The sequence below is a fragment of the Lissotriton helveticus genome, chromosome 11 (genome assembly GCF_964261635.1).
Source record: "Lissotriton helveticus chromosome 11, aLisHel1.1, whole genome shotgun sequence".
Classification (NCBI taxonomy): domain Eukaryota; kingdom Metazoa; phylum Chordata; class Amphibia; order Caudata; family Salamandridae; genus Lissotriton; species Lissotriton helveticus.
The window spans coordinates 443,156,261-443,177,090 of NC_136072.1; positions in this window are offsets into that span (position 1 = coordinate 443,156,261).

The window sequence follows — 20,830 nt, forward strand, 5'->3', positions numbered from 1 at the left end:
TCGCAGAACAATTCATTGATATAGATAAAGGTGTTTTCCCTTATTTAGGTACAGTTGTAAATAGTAAGCTAATCCGTAGGTTAACAAGAACCCTTGAAGCAGTAGTAGATGAGACTGCCTCCGCTCTAGGTAACCTAACCGAAGAGCAATCCTTTATGAGAATTGTCGTTTTACAGAATCGTCTCGTCCTTGACGTCATACTGGCCGATAGGGGCGGGGCCTGTAGAGTTCTCGGATCTAGTTGCTGCATTTTCATTCCAAATAACGCGCCGTCTGTTTATTCAGCTATAACCAGACTCCATAAAATTGCCCATCTGTTACATCAAGATCCAGGCACCTGGACATGGTCCGGTTGGTTCTGGAATATAATTTCCGCATGGGGATGGAAAGTCCTGTCCTTTCTAAGTATTGCAGTAGCGATCATATTTAGCTGCTGCCTCTGTATACAATGTGGCCCTGCGATTTGCAGCATGTGTGCTACCTCTTGTATTCCTAGTCCCAAGCCCCGTTCTAAGTCCCGTTCCAAGATAATTCGAGACGAGCAAATGGTACTGTATGAAATAATAGATGGTATCATGAATATTGATGTTTCCTGATGGAAACGTAGTGACAAGGAGGGAATGTGGAAAAGTAAATTTTGCCATGTTCTGTGTCCCTACGCCTCATCCATCATATGTTATGTGTGCATGACCAATATGCATATGTTATTCCCCATGTCTGATTAATGACGCAATTACAGTTGTGTCCACCTCTGGTATGCCAGTTTCCAGTCCTCGTGAATACTACGAATATCAGGCCTATGTAAAGTTATATTGCCACGTTTCTCAGTGTGCACGTTATTTCATTATAAAGTCCCCGTTTCCAGGCCTCAACAGGGCCCGGACATCAGATTCAGCTCCTGTCTCCTGAAAGCCTCGCTGAGGAGCGATACAGCCCCCACCTGTATCCTCGACCCTTCACTTACTTCCTGCCTCGCAGTGCCCGGTGCAGCTTGGCTCTGCCTCTGAGTCTGCCAAAAGTATGTTATAGTTCCAGTTATCAGTTCAGTCCTCCTTCTCTGCATTCCTAAGCTACTGAACTGTATCAATAGTTTCCGTCATTGTCTAGCCTTCACGTCTCCACGTTAGAGAAATACTGTATTTAAATGGTCATTTAATATTCTTCATCACGCACTACATGTAGAATAATGCATGGTCCAGTCTTAGAATCAAGTTAGCTTTTCCCCTCATGACTTCTAGTTTATATCAACATGTTCCCTAAACATCAGATACCAGATAGGGTTTAGGTACATGTCGCTCCGACCCTCCAGACTTTAGTCTCCGCTCCTAGCACAGAGTTCGTAGCCCCCAGCTTCTCCTAGTAGTACGTCATTGCCAGTTTTCGCGCACCACTAGGTTAGAGGTCCCGGCTCCTTAGGTAGCCCCCTCCTATGTTTCCGCCCCATTCATGACATATTCTGTTACGTTTGCACCACATGTCTATGTGTACGCCCAGTTACACCTCTTTTTACTGTTATCTCTCGCGACTGCTACGCGTCACGCCTTCTGCTCCACCCACTGCTACGCCTACTGCAATGTAATGCTATGTGTTCGCGCTATGTATATATGCCTGTGTTTTGTTATTGAATGTTAGCGCGCTCATTCCAGATCAAGCCCCGGCAGCTGCTGGGCCCCGGTTGTCCTGCCGGGCCCCTGTTACCCCTGTTCCTATGCAGGTTGTCCTGATCCTGTCCTTATGCTGTAATAAACCTGCAGAAACTCCTACTACCTCGAATCTTGACTCTTATTTTATTGAGCTATCTGTTATTCATTCATTCATTCAAAAATAGATCCGGTATTATTTATTTATATACCACAAAGTGAGGTGCCCCTGCCCCTGCACTCTTGAGTGTTGGTGATCGAGGCCCTCCTCCACCCGCAGGTATCCCTGCGCCTCATCCCTGGTGGTCCAGTGGACATCTGTCTCCTTTCTTTCTTTCTGCTCCTTCACTCCTTTTTCTCCCCTTTCTATCTTTCACCTTTCTGCACCTCTACTCTTTTGCGCCTTATTTCTGCCCATTTCCCTTTCTCTCCCGCTGCTCCTTCACTCGTTTTCACTCGTTTTTTTACCTTTCTATCTTTCACCTTCCTGCACCTCTGCTCTTGTGTGCCTTATTTTTGCCCATTTTCCCTTTCTCTCCCTCTGCTCCTTCACCCGTTTTCACTCTTTTTTTACCCTTTCTATCTTTCTCCTTTCTGCTCTTTTCTGCATCTCTGCTCTTTTGTGCCTTATTTCTGCTTATTTTCCCTTTTTTCTTTATCCCTTCTTTCCTCCCTTTACCTTTCCCCGCCGCTGCTGCCCCCGCGGCCCCTCCCCCCCCCAGCACGACCGGCCCAATCCAGCTCCCCTCCCCGCTCCCGCCTCCCAGCTGTCCAGCCCTCCCCGACCCCTACTTAATGGCGGCCACTACGGGGACAGGCGAGCAAGACCACTGACTCATTGTCAGTGAAATTGCTCTCCCACCCTCGCAGCTCCACCATTAAGTGAGGTGCCCCTGCCCCTGCACTCTTGAGTGTTGGTGATCGAGGCCCTCCTCCACCCGCAGGTATCCCTGCGCCTCATCCCTGGTGGTCCAGTGGACATCTGTCTCCTTTCTTTCTTTCTGCTCCTTCACTCCTTTTTCTCCCCTTTCTATCTTTCACCTTTCTGCACCTCTACTCTTTTGCGCCTTATTTCTGCCCATTTCCCTTTCTCTCCCTCTGCTCCTTCACTCGTTTTCACTCGTTTTTTTCCCTTTGTATCTTTCACCTTCCTGCACCTCTGCTCTTGTGTGCCTTATTTTTGCCCATTTTCCCTTTCTCTCCCTCTGCTCCTTCACCCGTTTTCACTCGTTTTTTTACCCTTTCTATCTTTCTCCTTTCTGCTCTTTTCTGCATCTCTGCTCTTTTGTGCCTTATTTCTGCTTATTTTCCCTTTTTTCTTTATCCCTTCTTTCCTCCCTTTACCTTTCCCCGCCGCTGCTGCCCCCGCGGCCCCTCCCCCCCCAGCACGACCGGCCCAATCCAGCTCCCCTCCCCGCTCCCGCCTCCCAGCTGTCCAGCCCTCCCCGACCCCTACTTAATGGCGGCCACTGCGGGGACAGGCGAGCAAGACCACTGACTCATTGTCAGTGAAATTGCTCTCCCACCCTCGCAGCTCCACCATTAAGTGAGGTGCCCCTGCCCCTGCACTCTTGAGTGTTGGTGATCGAGGCCCTCCTCCACCCGCAGGTATCCCTGCGCCTCATCCCTGGTGGTCCAGTGGACATCTGTCTCCTTTCTTTCTTTCTGCTCCTTCACTCCTTTTTCTCCCCTTTCTATCTTTCACCTTTCTGCACCTCTACTCTTTTGCGCCTTATTTCTGCCCATTTCCCTTTCTCTCCCTCTGCTCCTTCACTCGTTTTCACTCGTTTTTTTCCCTTTGTATCTTTCACCTTCCTGCACCTCTGCTCTTGTGTGCCTTATTTTTGCCCATTTTCCCTTTCTCTCCCTCTGCTCCTTCACCCGTTTTCACTCGTTTTTTTACCCTTTCTATCTTTCTCCTTTCTGCTCTTTTCTGCATCTCTGCTCTTTTGTGCCTTATTTCTGCTTATTTTCCCTTTTTTCTTTATCCCTTCTTTCCTCCCTTTACCTTTCCCCGCCGCTGCTGCCCCCGCGGCCCCTCCCCCCCCAGCACGACCGGCCCAATCCAGCTCCCCTCCCCGCTCCCGCCTCCCAGCTGTCCAGCCCTCCCCGACCCCTACTTAATGGCGGCCACTGCGGGGACAGGCGAGCAAGACCACTGACTCATTGTCAGTGAAATTGCTCTCCCACCCTCGCAGCTCCACCATTAAGTGAGGTGCCCCTGCCCCTGCACTCTTGAGTGTTGGTGATCGAGGCCCTCCTCCACCCGCAGGTATCCCTGCGCCTCATCCCTGGTGGTCCAGTGGACATCTGTCTCCTTTCTTTCTTTCTGCTCCTTCACTCCTTTTTCTCCCCTTTCTATCTTTCACCTTTCTGCACCTCTACTCTTTTGCGCCTTATTTCTGCCCATTTCCCTTTCTCTCCCTCTGCTCCTTCACTCGTTTACACTCGTTTTTTTCCCTTTCTATCTTTCACCTTCCTGCACCTCTGCTCTTGTGTGCCTTATTTTTGCCCATTTTCCCTTTCTCTCCCTCTGCTCCTTCACCCGTTTTCACTCGTTTTTTTACCCTTTCTATCTTTCTCCTTTCTGCTCTTTTCTGCATCTCTGCTCTTTTGTGCCTTATTTCTGCTTATTTTCCCTTTTTTCTTTATCCCTTCTTTCCTCCCTTTACCTTTCCCCGCCGCTGCTGCCCCCGCGGCCCCTCCCCCCCCAGCACGACCGGCCCAATCCAGCTCCCCTCCCCGCTCCCGCCTCCCAGCTGTCCAGCCCTCCCCGACCCCTACTTAATGGCGGCCACTGCGGGGACAGGCGAGCAAGACCACTGACTCATTGTCAGTGAAATTGCTCTCCCACCCTCGCAGCTCCACCATTAAGTGAGGTGCCCCTGCCCCTGCACTCTTGAGTGTTGGTGATCGAGGCCCTCCTCCACCCGCAGGTATCCCTGCGCCTCATCCCTGGTGGTCCAGTGGACATCTGTCTCCTTTCTTTCTTTCTGCTCCTTCACTCCTTTTTCTCCCCTTTCTATCTTTCACCTTTCTGCACCTCTACTCTTTTGCGCCTTATTTCTGCCCATTTCCCTTTCTCTCCCGCTGCTCCTTCACTCGTTTTCACTCGTTTTTTTCCCTTTCTATCTTTCACCTTCCTGCACCTCTGCTCTTGTGTGCCTTATTTTTGCCCATTTTCCCTTTCTCTCCCTCTGCTCCTTCACCCGTTTTCACTCTTTTTTTACCCTTTCTATCTTTCTCCTTTCTGCTCTTTTCTGCATCTCTGCTCTTTTGTGCCTTATTTCTGCTTATTTTCCCTTTTTTCTTTATCCCTTCTTTCCTCCCTTTACCTTTCCCCGCCGCTGCTGCCCCCGCGGCCCCTCCCCCCCCCAGCACGACCGGCCCAATCCAGCTCCCCTCCCCGCTCCCGCCTCCCAGCTGTCCAGCCCTCCCCGACCCCTACTTAATGGCGGCCACTACGGGGACAGGCGAGCAAGACCACTGACTCATTGTCAGTGAAATTGCTCTCCCACCCTCGCAGCTCCACCATTAAGTGAGGTGCCCCTGCCCCTGCACTCTTGAGTGTTGGTGATCGAGGCCCTCCTCCACCCGCAGGTATCCCTGCGCCTCATCCCTGGTGGTCCAGTGGACATCTGTCTCCTTTCTTTCTTTCTGCTCCTTCACTCCTTTTTCTCCCCTTTCTATCTTTCACCTTTCTGCACCTCTACTCTTTTGCGCCTTATTTCTGCCCATTTCCCTTTCTCTCCCTCTGCTCCTTCACTCGTTTTCACTCGTTTTTTTCCCTTTGTATCTTTCACCTTCCTGCACCTCTGCTCTTGTGTGCCTTATTTTTGCCCATTTTCCCTTTCTCTCCCTCTGCTCCTTCACCCGTTTTCACTCGTTTTTTTACCCTTTCTATCTTTCTCCTTTCTGCTCTTTTCTGCATCTCTGCTCTTTTGTGCCTTATTTCTGCTTATTTTCCCTTTTTTCTTTATCCCTTCTTTCCTCCCTTTACCTTTCCCCGCCGCTGCTGCCCCCGCGGCCCCTCCCCCCCCAGCACGACCGGCCCAATCCAGCTCCCCTCCCCGCTCCCGCCTCCCAGCTGTCCAGCCCTCCCCGACCCCTACTTAATGGCGGCCACTGCGCGGCCGCTGCGCGGCCGCGGGCTGCGGGCGCGCCGCTGGTGCACCGAAGGCGCGTCAAAGGCAAGCACGTCTGCGCCCGTCTGCGACCCGTCCGCGACCAGCACCAGGAAACCTGGACCTCCGCCCCGCCAACGCTACGACCAAGCAGCACTCCACGCACTCAACCCAGGCTGCAACAACAACTGCAAGCTAGCATCACCAGCCGACACCCATGGACCCTTCAGCTGTCACCGCTGCCGGCACACCTGCAGCACCGCCAAGAACACGGATCCAGCACAACCCGCCCACAAGAACACAACCGAACCGAAGACCCTACAATGCATCCTCCTCAACGTCCGATCCCTCCACAAACACGCCACAGAAATCTGGGACCTCCTCGACAGCACAACCCCAGACGTAGCATTCTTCACCGAAACCTGGACCAACACCACCTCAGGACCGGACATCGCCATCGCCATCCCCCAAGGATACAAGATCTCCAGGAAGGACCGCCCCATCCACCCAGGAGGAGGAATCGCCATCGTCCACAAATCCAGCCTCCGCCTGAGCACACTCCCTGACGAGTCCACAGAACTGATGGAACACCTTCACTTCAAGATACTGGCCAGCCCCACCGCCGCCCTCCGAGGAACCCTCATCTACCGACCCCCTGGACCCCGCGGACCCTTCGCCAACTCCATTACGGACATTATCTCCCCGCAGGCCATCGCATCCACCAACTACACCCTGCTGGGAGACCTCAACTTCCACCTCGACAATCAACTGGACCCCAACACCACATCCCTCCTGGACAACCTCCACAACATTGGACTCCGCCAGATCGTGACCGAGCCCACGCACTCAGCAGGACACACCCTCGACCCCCTCTTCACTACAGGAAACTCCATCACCTTCAGCCACACCACCGAACTCCCATGGACCGACCATCGTTGCGTCCACTTCACCTTCAGAACACCCACCATCCACAGACACCAGCACCTGCTTCCACGAAGAAACTGGACCAAAATCACCGATGACCAGCTCACCTCCTCACTCAACAACTCCACCCCAACCATCACGGAAAACGACGACCCCAACACCGCAGCCCGAACCCTGCATAGATGGATCTCGGACAGCACCAACACCATAGCCCCCCTCAAGAAAAACAACAATACCCGTGCCAAGAAAGCCAGATGGTTTACCACCGAACTTCGAGAGTCCAGGCGCACATGCCGCCGCCTCGAAAAGGCCTGGAGAAACACCAAATCCACAGAAGCCCACAACAACTTCAGAGCCGCCACCAACGCCCACCATCAACTCATCAGAGAAACGAGGAAAAAAGCGATTGAAGACAGAATCTCCACCCACGCACACAACAGCAAGGAACTCTTCAGCATCATCAAGGAGTTTGCCCAACCCACCAGCGAGTCTACCGACATCCCTCCCTCACAAGACCTCTGCGACAAACTCAGCATCTTTTTCCACCACAAAATCAAGAGCATCTACGACAACTTCGACGAAGACAACCAACACACTGAACCCTCACCAACCACCCCCGACACCCGGAAACCAGCGATTGATGACTGGACAGCCCTCACCACCGAAGACACACTGAAGACAATGAAGTCAATCCACTCAGGGGCCCCCACGGACCCCTGCCCCCACCACATCTTCAACAGAGCCGCCAACACCATCGCACCCATGCTCCGACAATCCATCAACCGCTCCCTGGCGACCGCCTCATTCCCCGACGACTGGAAACACGCCGAGGTCAACCCCCTCCTAAAGAAACCCTCAGCGGACCCCACCGACCTCAAAAACTACAGACCCATCTCCCTGCTCCCGTTCCCAGCGAAAGTCATCGAGAAAGCCATCAACAGCCAACTCGCCACATTCATTGAAGAACACAACATCCTCGACTCCTCCCAATCCGGCTTCAGAAAAAACCACAGTACGGAAACCGCCCTCCTCGCCGCAACAGACGACATCCGCACCTTACTGGACAAAGGAGAAACAGTAGCCCTCATCCTCCTCGACCTATCAGCGGCGTTCGACACAGTCTCCCACCGCACCCTAATACGCAGACTCTACGATGCAGGAATCCAGGACAAGGCCCTCGACTGGATCTGCTCCTTCCTCTCCAGCAGGACGCAGCGGGTCAGACTCCCCCCTTTCCTCTCGGACCCCACACCTATCACCTGCGGAGTCCCCCAGGGCTCCTCCCTCAGCCCGACGCTCTTCAACGTCTACATGGCTCCACTTGCCCCCATCGTCAGAACCTACGGACTCAACATCGTGTCATATGCAGACGACACCCAGCTCATCCTCTCCCTATCCAACGAGCCCAACACCGCCAGACGCAACTTTCGAGAAGGCATGGAAGCCGTCGCCAAATGGATGAAAAACAGCTGCCTACAACTAAACACCAACAAAACAGAAGTACTCATCATGGGCCCAAACCCCGACGCCTGGAGTGACACCTGGTGGCCCACCGCCCTCGGAAACCCGCCAACCCCCACAGACCACGCACGCAACCTGGGAATCATCGTGGACTCCGAGCTCAAAATGGACCGCCAGATCAACTCTGTCTCATCTTCCTGCTTCCACACCCTCCGCCTCCTTCGTAAGACCTTCAAATGGATCCCCCTCGAACACCGAAAGACAGTCACTCACGCCCTGGTCACCAGCAGACTCGACTACGGCAACGCACTCTACGCCGGAATAAACAAAAACCTCATCCGCAAGCTACAGAACATCCAGAACGCCGCCGCTAGACTGGTCCTCAACCTGCCAAAACACTGCCACATCTCCCAGCACCTGCGCACACTCCACTGGCTCCCCGTCGAGGCGAGAATCACCTTTAAGATGCTCACCCACGCACACAAGGCCCTCCACGACACCGGACCAGCATACCTGAACAGCCGACTCAAATTCCACGCACCCCAAAGGACCCTACGATCAGCCCAGCTTTCCTACGCTGTGGTCCCCCGCACCAGAAAGACCAGATCGGGAGGCCGCTCCTTCTCCTTCCTCGCGGCCAAAGCATGGAACGCCCTTCCGCTCCACCTCAGACAGACAACATCGCTCCCCATCTTCGCAAGAAACCTCAAAACCTGGCTCTTCGACAGACCCCCTCCTTGATGGAATGGAACCTGCACCCCCCCAACCCCCCCCCCACCCCTAGCGCCTTGAGACCCTTACGGGTGAGTAGTTGCGCTTTAACAAACTCCTGATTGATTGATTGATTGATCGTATTAGCACAAGAATGATGTCAAATGAGATCATTGATGTCATCAGTGATGTCATTTGAGATGTCATCAGTGATGTCATCAGTGATGTCACTGACCATGTCATGAATGATGTAATATGTGACATGATCAGCAGTGGATTGCGGGTGCGCGATATATAGTTAGTGCAACTAACTATATATGGAATTTCAATGGTTTTGTGTGAGTAAAATAAGGTTTTTTAAATGCTAATTCCTAACTATATATGGTCTATAACCTATGGTTTTTTCAGTGAATTTTCAAGGTTTTGTAAATGCTAATTCCTAACTATATATGGTCTATAACCTATGGTTTTTTCAGTGAATTTCAATGGTTTTTTAATAGCAAATATCATAAACTGTCGAATGTCAAGTACGTGGTAAGTAAAAACATTTTCGTGTTTATGCACACTGATCTGCTTTGAATGCTGCTCCCCACCCCTCATTTCTATTAGGAGTACTCTCTCTTTGCAGATAGTGAAGGGTAGTTAACGCAGGCCTTTGCCCCCGTTGTAATCCGTCGTGCCTGCTTCTCTCTCCATTTGATTGATTGTTCTCTTTGGTTCATTCTCTATTTACAAACAAGCACAGAGTCGCAATACTCTGTTTAGTCTTTGCAGATAGCGAAAAATCGTGTAAAAAAACAAAAGGAATCGAGCAAAATCAGTAGGCCACTAATGGGATCTCTTTTTGACCTCGCTAAAATAGAAACATTAGGAACAACCTGTTGAAAATAGCAATGTGTATGTACATAAGCGGCGTTCATTTGTGTTCACAGTACCCCTTGTTGATTGTTTGAATCGAGCATTGAATTGTTCGAAGTTGGTTCTCTTAAGGATCTTCTCTGCCTGCAAACGAGGAAGAATAGGAATATTCTCTCTCCCTTTGCAGATAGTGAAGGGTAGGTAACGCAAGCCTTTAACACGTCGTACCTATTTCATTCCTCATTGATTGATTGATTGTCCGAACATTGACTGTTTGGGAATTAGTTCTTTTTGGAGGTATTCCCGGTTTGCAAATAAACGTAGGAAAATCTTTGCAAGTAGTGAAAGGGTACGTAATGCGGACCTTTCTCCCCCGTTGTAATCTGTCACGCCTATCTACTCCCCACTGTTTGATGCACCTGTTTGACCCGGACCATTTACTAGAGATAGGTCATCTGGCCCGACCAGAGAGCATCCCTAGTGAAAAGGACATATGCAATAATAACGAAGTGATCACTGTATCCTGTTAACAGAAACTTTAGCATGAAACAACCTGGAAAGAAAAGAATAGGAAAACGAAAATCAGTAGGCCACTGATGAACATGAACTTTTATTAAACAACGAACAAAGAAACGATAACATAACGTAATGATAAAACCTATTAATGTCCTAGAAACAAGAAAACGTTAAAATATGCCAGTGGTGAGAGACCAGAAAAACAGTAAGAGAAACCAAATCACCCCTCGCTGTCCCACCGCCTGCCACGCCAAAAAAATCGATAGACTAGGGAAAATGCAAGTCAGTAGAACATCCGCCCCCACTCTGGAAACTACCAAGGTGGGGCAGGGTTGCGGCTACGCCCAGCCGGGAGCAGCCCATATAAGGCGGGTCCTGCTGCCACGCCTCGGCCAGGAGATCCTAACGTAGGGTGTAGCCGGAGGAGAGGCCGAGGCCAGCGGGACCCGGCCAGGGGATTGCCTTTACAACGCTGAACAGTTGCAGGGGGGGGGAATGTCTCCTCGACCCTCCCCTCTCTCTCCCAGTCTGGCCGCGGTGGCCCTTGAGAGTTGCAGGTAGTCCCGCCACATGCTCTTCCGGTCCGGCCACCAACGGTCGGGGGGCCGAGGCCGACGGGATCCGGCTGCAGCCGATAAACCAAGAAACCCGTTCATGGGGCCAGAGCCAGGGGCGTCCGGCCGACATCTACCGGAAGCCCGGCCCGAAGACGGACGGGACACTTCTTCTTTCTTGAATAATGGCTGCGACAACACTGGGGGGGGGATGTCTTGCACATGCCTCCGACCCCCCCCCCCCTCGTCCTCATCGCCTGGTCCGGCCATTACAAATGTCAAGCGAGACGCCGTGGGGTGCACTGGAAGGGAGAGACGGTGCGAACAGGCCTCTCCCGCCTCCCCAGGTGGAGGCTTCCCAGCTGCACCCTCAGCGCTCCAGGCGCCCGGAAAAGGGTTCTTCCACTGTAGCCATGCTGCAACGTCTCGCCCGGCAGGGTGGAGCCCGTCCGCTCATTTGACCCCGCGATCGCCAGTAGCTACCGAACTCTCAAAATGGCGGTCGACCTGGCAAGAGCGGGCCCAGCATAAAGAAATGGCCCGGTCACTGGTTGACTCCACCACCGTAGTCCTCCACGACCTTGAAGATTCTAGAGGAGCCGCGGGAGTCTCCGACCCCCGATGGGGAATGACTGCCATGATCGCCCGTGGAGTGACCAAACTGTATCCGCGGGACGTCGGGGCTCCCATGCTGGCGCCAGCCTCACTTTGAATTACTAGAATCCTGCAGACCTCAGTTCCGGTGAAAGCACAGTGTGACCCGGTAGGAAAAATTGTTGCACCCCCTCCCCTTTTTGACTGATAGTTCAAACCACCGATCCTTTCCTTTGCCCTTTTAACGGAACTTTGGACTGCCTCCCCCTCTTTTACATTTTCTAGAGAAAACAAAACATTAACCACTACATTAGCATAGCAGTTGACACCAGAACTGTTTTCAAATTGAAAACCAACAACATCTTCAACAGAATCCTTTTTGTTTCTGCTGTGACCCTGCTACAGCACAGGCATTGTCCCCAGCAGTAATTCTGCAATGCCGGTAAGAATAGCTGTGGTGCCTACTGGACTCACTCACCCCCGCGGCGCCCCACGCCGTTATTTGCTGGGCGGCAACTTACTAGACATCACTTTCGTGCCATCTAGATTTCAGCGCGTTCTGCTGCCTTGGAACTATTCGCACAACAGACTGCTACTGACGACCCACCCCCAGGCAACATCTTCTGAATTTTCATAATTTGAAAGAACTAATAACATGTCCTCATCAGGAATTTCCTCTTCAATCATCTCATCAGGAATTTCCTCATGAAAAGTCTGCAATGATGATTCTTGTAACTCTATGGTCTCCAAACATTCGATAAATTCGCCATCAAGAGATTGATCAAAAAAATCATTCAAGTCATCTCCTCCTTGTGAGAATATTTCATTGTTGGTGCTGTCAATTTCAATAAATGTAGTGGATAATTCAAAAGAAATTGCCACGGTCTCTTCGTTGTTTAAATGTTTTTACTGTTTTTGTTTTGTTGTATATATTTATATGTTATTAAAGTTTTATATTCCTACTACTTTGTTGGAGTGCTATATATTTTTAATGTGACACATAATTGTAAAAACTTTGATGTACAAAGAGTCATTCCTAGAATCTTCCGCTTCAGGCTCGGTCCCCTCCCCAATCACAATACAGGATGGTTTTCAGATAGTAGGAACACGTGTGGTGTGACGGATCTCATCGGGTGTGGGCCTTGATCTACTATAACTCCTTTGAAGAGGGGTGATTCTTTACAGCTGGAGCCATAAACTACATCTGCAGGGCTAGCTGATAGCCTGGACAATCGGACACAGAGGAAGAGGAGTGTCAGAGGGTGCGGTAGTGAATAGGGCGAAAGGGAGGTGTTGGGCGGGCACAGAGTGTGATTTTCAGGGAAGAGCAGCGCAGATGGGGGGAGGTTTATTGCCGATGCATAAGACAGAGAGCGGGGGTGACCAGTGCCTGGGGAAGATGCTTGCGAGGGTGGGGAGCCATGCTACGAATCGACACCGTGCAGAGAGTGGGTCTGCTCAAGGCATCTAAAATGGCTGCCGTGCACGACAAAAGTGTGGCATTTCAAAAAAGGCAAGATGGTGCAGACAATGTTTTTCAACACTTCCTCATTTCCTTCCAATCGAACGTTAACAGACGTTGGTGCATATTACCAAAGTTAAGCGATATTTATCGCTAACGATGCTTACCAACGAATTTTTTTACCGCTAAGCATCGTCAGAAATTATCGAAGATAAACCTTGCTATTATCAAGGTTTATCGCAAATGCGATAATAAACGGCCGCAATGCATGAATATCGCTAAAAAGTCAGCAATATTCATGCATTACCGAGCTAATGCTCTTAGCCATGTTATCCACCTCCCATTGGATAACATGGCTAAGAACTGCTCAGGGCAGGTGTTACTTTTTGGAGATATTCGCGCTTAGCGCGAATATCTCCAAAAGTTGGTAATAGGAGATAGATATCTTGCATGTTGTAATGCAAATTATTGTGGTATATGGAACTCATACCATAATCTCTCAGGAAAGCAGAAACTGATCCTTTTGGGACCGCCTAAAAAGGCCTAGGGGGTGAGGGGTACTCTACTTTGCCCCCTTTTCACGTTCCGAACTATTTTATTTTACTCTCTTCTGTAATTACACAAAATAGCAGCGATAAGATGCATCGGAGACACACAGTGAGAGAAAGGAGGCCGGAGATGAAGAAGAGATGTCAAATACACATTGGAGATAATATAGTGGCAGAAGGGAAGTAAATATGAGTAAACTTACCATGTAACATAAAAATGTTGCACTCTATACTATAAGTCTCATTTTATACTACAATCACTTCGCTACAACCTCATAAATTAAAAATAAAAATGAATAATGTCTCAAACAATTTTTGATTTCTAAATATAAATTTATTCTTCAGAATTTTCTAAATTTGAAAGAACTAGTACCATGTCCTCATCAGCAATTTCCTCATGAAAAGTCTGCAATGATAATTCTTCTAACTCTATGGCCTCCAAACATTCGATAAATTCGCCATCAACAGATTGATCAAAAAAATCATTCAAGTCATCTCCTCCTTGTGACAATATTTCATTATTGGTGCTGTCAATTTCAATCAATGTAGTGGAATCATTCAAGTCATCTCCTCGTGACAATATTTCATTATTGGTGCTCTCAATTTCAATCAATGTAGTGGAATCATTCAAGTCATCTCCTCCTTGTGACAATATTTCATTATTGGTGCTGTCCATTTCAATCAATCTAATGGAATCATACAAGTCATCTCCTCCTTGTGACAATATTTCATTATTGGTGCTCTCAATTTCAATCAATGTAGTGGAATCATTCAAGTCATCTCCTTGTGACAATATTTCATTATTGGTGCTGTCCATTTCAATCAATCTAATGGAATCATACAAGTCATCTCCTCCTTGTGACAATATTTCATTATTGGTGCTCTGAATTTCAATCAATGTAGTGGACAATTCAAAAGAAATTGCCACGGTCTCTTCATTGTGAGCCATTTTATTTTGAAATTGCTTGCTGTAAATTGCAGAAAAAAATAATCACTTTCATTTATCGTTTTTAGTAATACATAATATAAAACTAACTTTATCAAGTATTTAGTATAACAGAAGGACTGCAAATAAATAACAGAAAACATTTTTCAAATTATCTTCAAGTGTACAACATAGTTCCCCTTACAAAGAAATTGCCACGGTCTCTTCATTGTGAGCCATTTATTTTGAAATTGCTTGCTGTAAATTGCAGAAAAAAATAATCACTTTCATTTATCGTTTTTAGTAATACATAATATAAAACTAACTTTATCAAGTATTTAGTATAACAGAAGGACTGCAAATAAATAACAGAAAACATTTTTCAAATTATCTTCAAGTGTACAACATAGTTCCCCTTACAAATTAACAACTCACCTTTTTAAAAGTAGGAAAAGTGTTAGTACTGTGTAAATCAAACACCAGAAATTCACCACCAACAATTCCTCACAAATGTACCTCAGACAGTAGTATCACAAAATGGCTGTGGTTTCCTCTCATTTGACATATAAACATAACCAATTAACTTTCATCACACACAAATACAAAACCAAAGTAACATTTTAATTGGTTCTAAATTTCAACACTTTCAAATGTGTTTTCCCCATGCAATTTTCCATAGGACATTTACATACGTCTACAGCCTGAATGGCTGAACGGAATTACACCAAACTTGGCAAAATGGTACATCAAACCTAAGAGGTCAGGAAGAATCTACTATGCCCCCTTATGGTCATTTCCCCCTTCGCTTTGGCCTCCTCTTGTCTCTCAATCCTACCGAGAGACAAGATGGCGGCCGCTACGGACTGTTTGGAATGTTGCCAGACGCCGGAGAACCAATCAGCTTCGCAAAGCTCCGTAACACGAAAAGTACGCGAAGCGGAGCGCTGTTACAGATATATATCTTTTTTTGAACGTTAATTTCTCAAAATCCACTGGAGCACATATATTGAGACCTAGCAAAGGCACATCGGGCTACCAGTCCCTAATATTTTGCCAAGTTTCGTGCAAATCCATTCAGCCGTTCGATTATTATTATTATTTTATTTTTTTTTGCCCCGCGGGGCCCTTTTAAAACCTCCACATCAAACCTAGGGGGTCAGCGAGGATCTACTATGCCCCCTTATGGTCATTTGCCCCTTCGCTTTGGCCTCCTCTTGTCTCTCGATCCTACCGAGAGACAAGATGGCGGCCGCTACGGACTGTTTGGAATGTTTACAGACGCCGGAGAACCAATCAGCTTCGCTTCACAAAGCTCCGTTGCGCGAAAAGTCAGCGAACCGGAGCGCTTCCCGGTCCGCTGTTACAGATATATATCTTTTTTTGAACGTTAATTTCTCAAAATCCACTGAAGCACATATATTGAGACCTACAAAAGGCACATCGGGCTACCAGTCCCTACAATTTTGCCAAGTTTCGTGCAAATCCATTCAGCCGTTCGGGCTAAAAGTGAGGCCAACCGCCCTATGGAAAACTCAATGTTAAAAACACGTTTTGGGACCCCCCTTTTTTCTCAGCCCCCCCTTGACGAACCCCCCCCAAATTTCCAGGGGCTGCTCAGAAACAAAATGTTCCATTTTCCAGAAAATTTCAGCCAATTCCGTCCACAAACGCCAAAGTTATTAGACATAGAATTTTCAAAAATCCCATAGAGAAAAAATCCTAACTATATATACCTACTGGCGACCGCCAGTAGGTAATATATATATACATATATATATATATATATATATATATACATATATATATATATATAAATATATATATATATTTATATATTATATATATATATATATATATATATATATATATATATATATATATACATATACACATATACACACACATATATATTTTTTTTTTACTCACTGACAAAACCAAAGGTTACAGGGACGCTATAGTTTCAACACTATTGAGTAAGAATAGTCTTTAGTGCCAAGTGACCCAAATTTTGCTTTCATGATTTCTTGTGAAGTTTTATTATAAAGTAAGTTTTCTTTAGTTAAAATGTTTAATTTAGGCACGTTATGGTGAGCACGTGTTTTCCTACATACGTTTTTGGGTTTAAAGCACATGTCAAATGGATTTAGTTTAAAGGTATTATGTTATGAAATATGGAATAGGCATTTACGCTGACAATATAAGTGCATCTTTAACATCATATTGCTGTTGTCCATAATATAATGTTTTCACAATGGAAGTGACCTATTAACTGTCTATCATGTAATCAAGTTAACGTATTCATACGGATAGAAAATGAGACAGTGACATTTGATTTTAGTAACGGTATTCATACTGTTAGTATTTCTTCTATGTCCATTTAGACATGTGATGCACTTGCACTTTAAAATGGGCTGAGCATATTGCATTGTCATGTGACCAAGGCCGCAGGGACGGCGGAAACGCGTCATGACTAGCTTTTTGTTGGGTTAATAAAACTGTATGCTGCAACAAGTTGGTCCATGCCTTGTATTTCATCTGAATGGTGGAGCGCTGCGAGGTATTGCAGATATATATATATATATATATATATATATATATATATATATATATATATATATATATATATATTTTTTTTTTTTCACCACAAAATTGGGCAGCACAACCGGGTACTTCAGGAAGCTTTATTGTTCAACACAACACCCCACCGACGCGTTTCAGCCTCACAGCTTTTCTCACGGTCAGCAAGTCCCTTCTCACTTTCCAGTTATATACTGCCCCACCTTAGCTTTAAGGTAGCATTGTGGGATACGTAGTTCTTACTGATTTAAAATGTAACTTCATTTCAACAAACAAAAGGACTGGTGTGTTCATATATAATCATGTATAGTACAGAGCGTCCAATATGCATTTCACTCGGGGCAAACATTTTCAAAATTCTTTTACCAATGTTTGGTTTAGAGGACATGTAGGCTTTACTGTATTGGGTATAGTACCCTATTCATAATGTTTTCTACTTAGTTCAGCGCGATTTTTACTTCTACTCCAGATGTACGTGGAGATCTTCTCCAAAGTTCATCCCTTTGGGGTGCTTGGTCCAGAACCGAACAATGAGGCGTGATTCCATTTGTCGAAGGAGTCGAATCGTGTCTCCTCCTCTCTCTGATTTAGTGAGCATTTTTAGTCCATAGTATTTCATTGCTCGCCAGTCCCCATTTTGGCAAGTGTTCAAGTGTTTAGCTGTGGCATACAGCATGTTGGAGTTTTTCACCGCGCGGATATGTTCCAGTATCCTTTTCTTGAGCATACAGGTAGTGCATCCTATATACTTCATCCCACATCTACATTCTATGACATATACCACGTTTTTTGATGTGCACGTGATATATTGTTTGATGGGCATGTTTTTGCCATCTGGATCCTCCACACTTTTCATTCTCTTTCCTATTTTACACGCTTTACATGAGGTGCAGGGTTTAAAACCTATATTTTGTTCTGTCCACCATTTTGGTTGTTGTTTAGTTTGAAAGAAACTTTTCACCAATAGGTTTTGCAGAGATGTATTTTTTCTGTATGTGATGGAGGGATGTTCGCCAGCCATTGTGCCTATATCCGGATCACTGGTAATGAGATGCCAATATTTTTTCATTTTTTTAGCAATTATTCCACTCTCCTTGCTGTACGTTGTCACAAATCTCGGAGGATCTTTGTTTTGTGGGGGTTTTGGCTTTTCCATCAAAGTTTCTGCTCTACTGATCTTGTCCACTTTCTTTTTACAATTTTTCAGGACATAGTTTTTGTATCCCCTTGATAGGAATCTTGTCGTGCTCTGTTGTATGTGTTTTTCTGCATCTTCAGGATTCGAACAGTTTCTTTTTAAACGTACAAACTCCCCATATGGGATACTTTTGACTAGTGTTTTGGGATGAAAACTGGTGCCATGTAGCACACTGTTTGTGGCAGTCTTTTTGCGGAACAAAGTTGTTTCAATTTTACCATTGGAGATGTTGACCTTGGTATCTAGAAAATCTATTTCTCTCTTATTGGTTACACAGGTGAATTGTAGGCCAACCTCATTGCTGTTAAGTCTGGTGAAGTATTTTTGAAATTGCTCGTCGTTCCCCCTCCAGATCAAAAACAGATCATCAATATATCTGACCCATAGGATTATGCGATCCAATTCTTCCTGGTGGGTATCGTTCCATGCAATTGTTTTTTCCCACCATCCCATGGTCACGTTTGCGTAATTTGGGGAAAATGAAATCCCCATGGCCGTGCCACATTCTTGCCTGTACAGATCATTGTTAAAAAGAAACACATTATTTTTGAGACATATCTCTATCAAATTCAGTAGCATTGACGTATGTTCAAATTCCTTGATGCTTCGTTGTTGCAAAAAATATTTACAAGCTTGTAGTCCCACGTTGTGTTCAATTGATGTATATAATGACACAGCGTCAATTGTCACTAAAAGGTAGTTCGGATCCCAAGTCATATTCATTAGTGTTCTAAGGAAATCTCCAGTATCTTTCAGATACGATGGCATGCTTTGGGCAATAGGTGCAAGAAAAGTATCGACATACCGTGAAACATTTTCATATATTGAGCTACAGGAGGAGACAATTGGTCTCCCCGGGGGATCGATCAGTGTCTTATGGATCTTGGGCAAAAAATAAATGCATGGTGTGATAGGATATTCCGTTGTCATGAATTTCTTTTCGTCCTCATTAATTAACCCTTTCGCATGATAGCTCTGAAGTAGCTCTTTTAAATCCGATGTCATCTTGGGAATAGGATTCGTTTGTAATTTACTGTATGTGGAACATCATTACAGTAAATTACAAACGAATCCTATTCCCATTTATTTTTTGCCCAAGATCCATAAGACACTGATCGATCCCCCGGGGAGACCAATTGTCTCCTCTTGTAGCTCAATATATGAAAATGTTTCACGGTATTTCGATACTTTTCTTGCACCTATTGCCCAAAGCATGCCATCGTATCTGAAAGATACTGGAGATTTCCTTAGAACACTAATGAATATGACTTGGGATCCGAACTACCTTTTAGTGACAATTGACGCTGTGTCATTATATACATCAATTGAACACAACGTGGGACTACAAGCTTGTAAATATTTTTTGCAACAACGAAGCATCAAGGAATTTGAACATACGTCAATGCTACTGAATTTGATAGAGATATGTCTCAAAAATAATGTGTTTCTTTTTAACAATGATCTGTACAGGCAAGAATGTGGCACGGCCATGGGGATTTCATTTTCCCCAAATTACGCAAACGTGACCATGGGATGGTGGGAAAAAACAATTGCATGGAACGATACCCACCAGGAAGAATTGGATCGCATAATCCTATAGGTCAGATATATTGATGATCTGTTTTTGATCTGGAGGGGGAACGACGAGCAATTTCAAAAATACTTCACCAGACTTAACAGCAATGAGGTTGGCCTACAATTCACCTGTGTAACCAATAAGAGAGAAATAGATTTTCTAGATACCAAGGTCTACATCTCCAATGGTAAAATTGAAACAACTTTGTTCCGCAAAAAGACTGCCACAAACAGTGTGCTACATGGCACCAGTTTTCATCCCAAAACACTAGTCAAAAGTATCCCATATGGGGAGTTTGTACGTTTAAAAAGAAACTGTTCGAATCCTGAAGATGCAGAAAAACACATACAACAGAGCACGACAAGATTCCTATCAAGGGGATACAAAAACTATGTCCTGAAAAATTGTAAAAAGAAAGTGGACAAGATCAGTAGAGCAGAAACTTTGATGGAAAAGCCAAAACCCCCACAAAACAAAGATCCTCCGAGATTTGTGACAACGTACAGCAAGGAGAGTGGAATAATTGCTAAAAAAATGAAAAAATATTGGCATCTCATTACCAGTGATCCGGATATAGGCACAATGGCTGGCGAACATCCCTCCATCACATACAGAAAAAATACATCTCTGCAAAACCTATTGGTGAAAAGTTTCTTTCAAACTAAACAACAACCAAAATGGTGGACAGAACAAAATATAGGTTTTAAACCCTGCACCTCATGTAAAGCGTGTAAAATAGGAAAGAGAATGAAAAGTGTGGAGGATCCAGATGGCAAAAACATGCCCATCAAACAATATATCACGTGCACATCAAAAAACGTGGTATATGTCATAGAATGTAGATGTGGGATGAAGTATATAGGATGCACTACCTGTATGCTCAAGAAAAGGATACTGGAACATATCCGCGCGGTGAAAAACTCCAACATGCTGTATGCCACAGCTAAACACTTGAACACTTGCCAAAATGGGGACTGGCGAGCAATGAAATACTATGGACTAAAAATGCTCACTAAATCAGAGAGAGGAGGAGACACGATTCGACTCCTTCGACAAATGGAATCACGCCTCATTGTTCGGTTCCGGACCAAGCACCCCAAAGGGATGAACTTTGGAGAAGATCTCCACGTACATCTGGAGTAGAAGTAAAAATCGCGCTGAA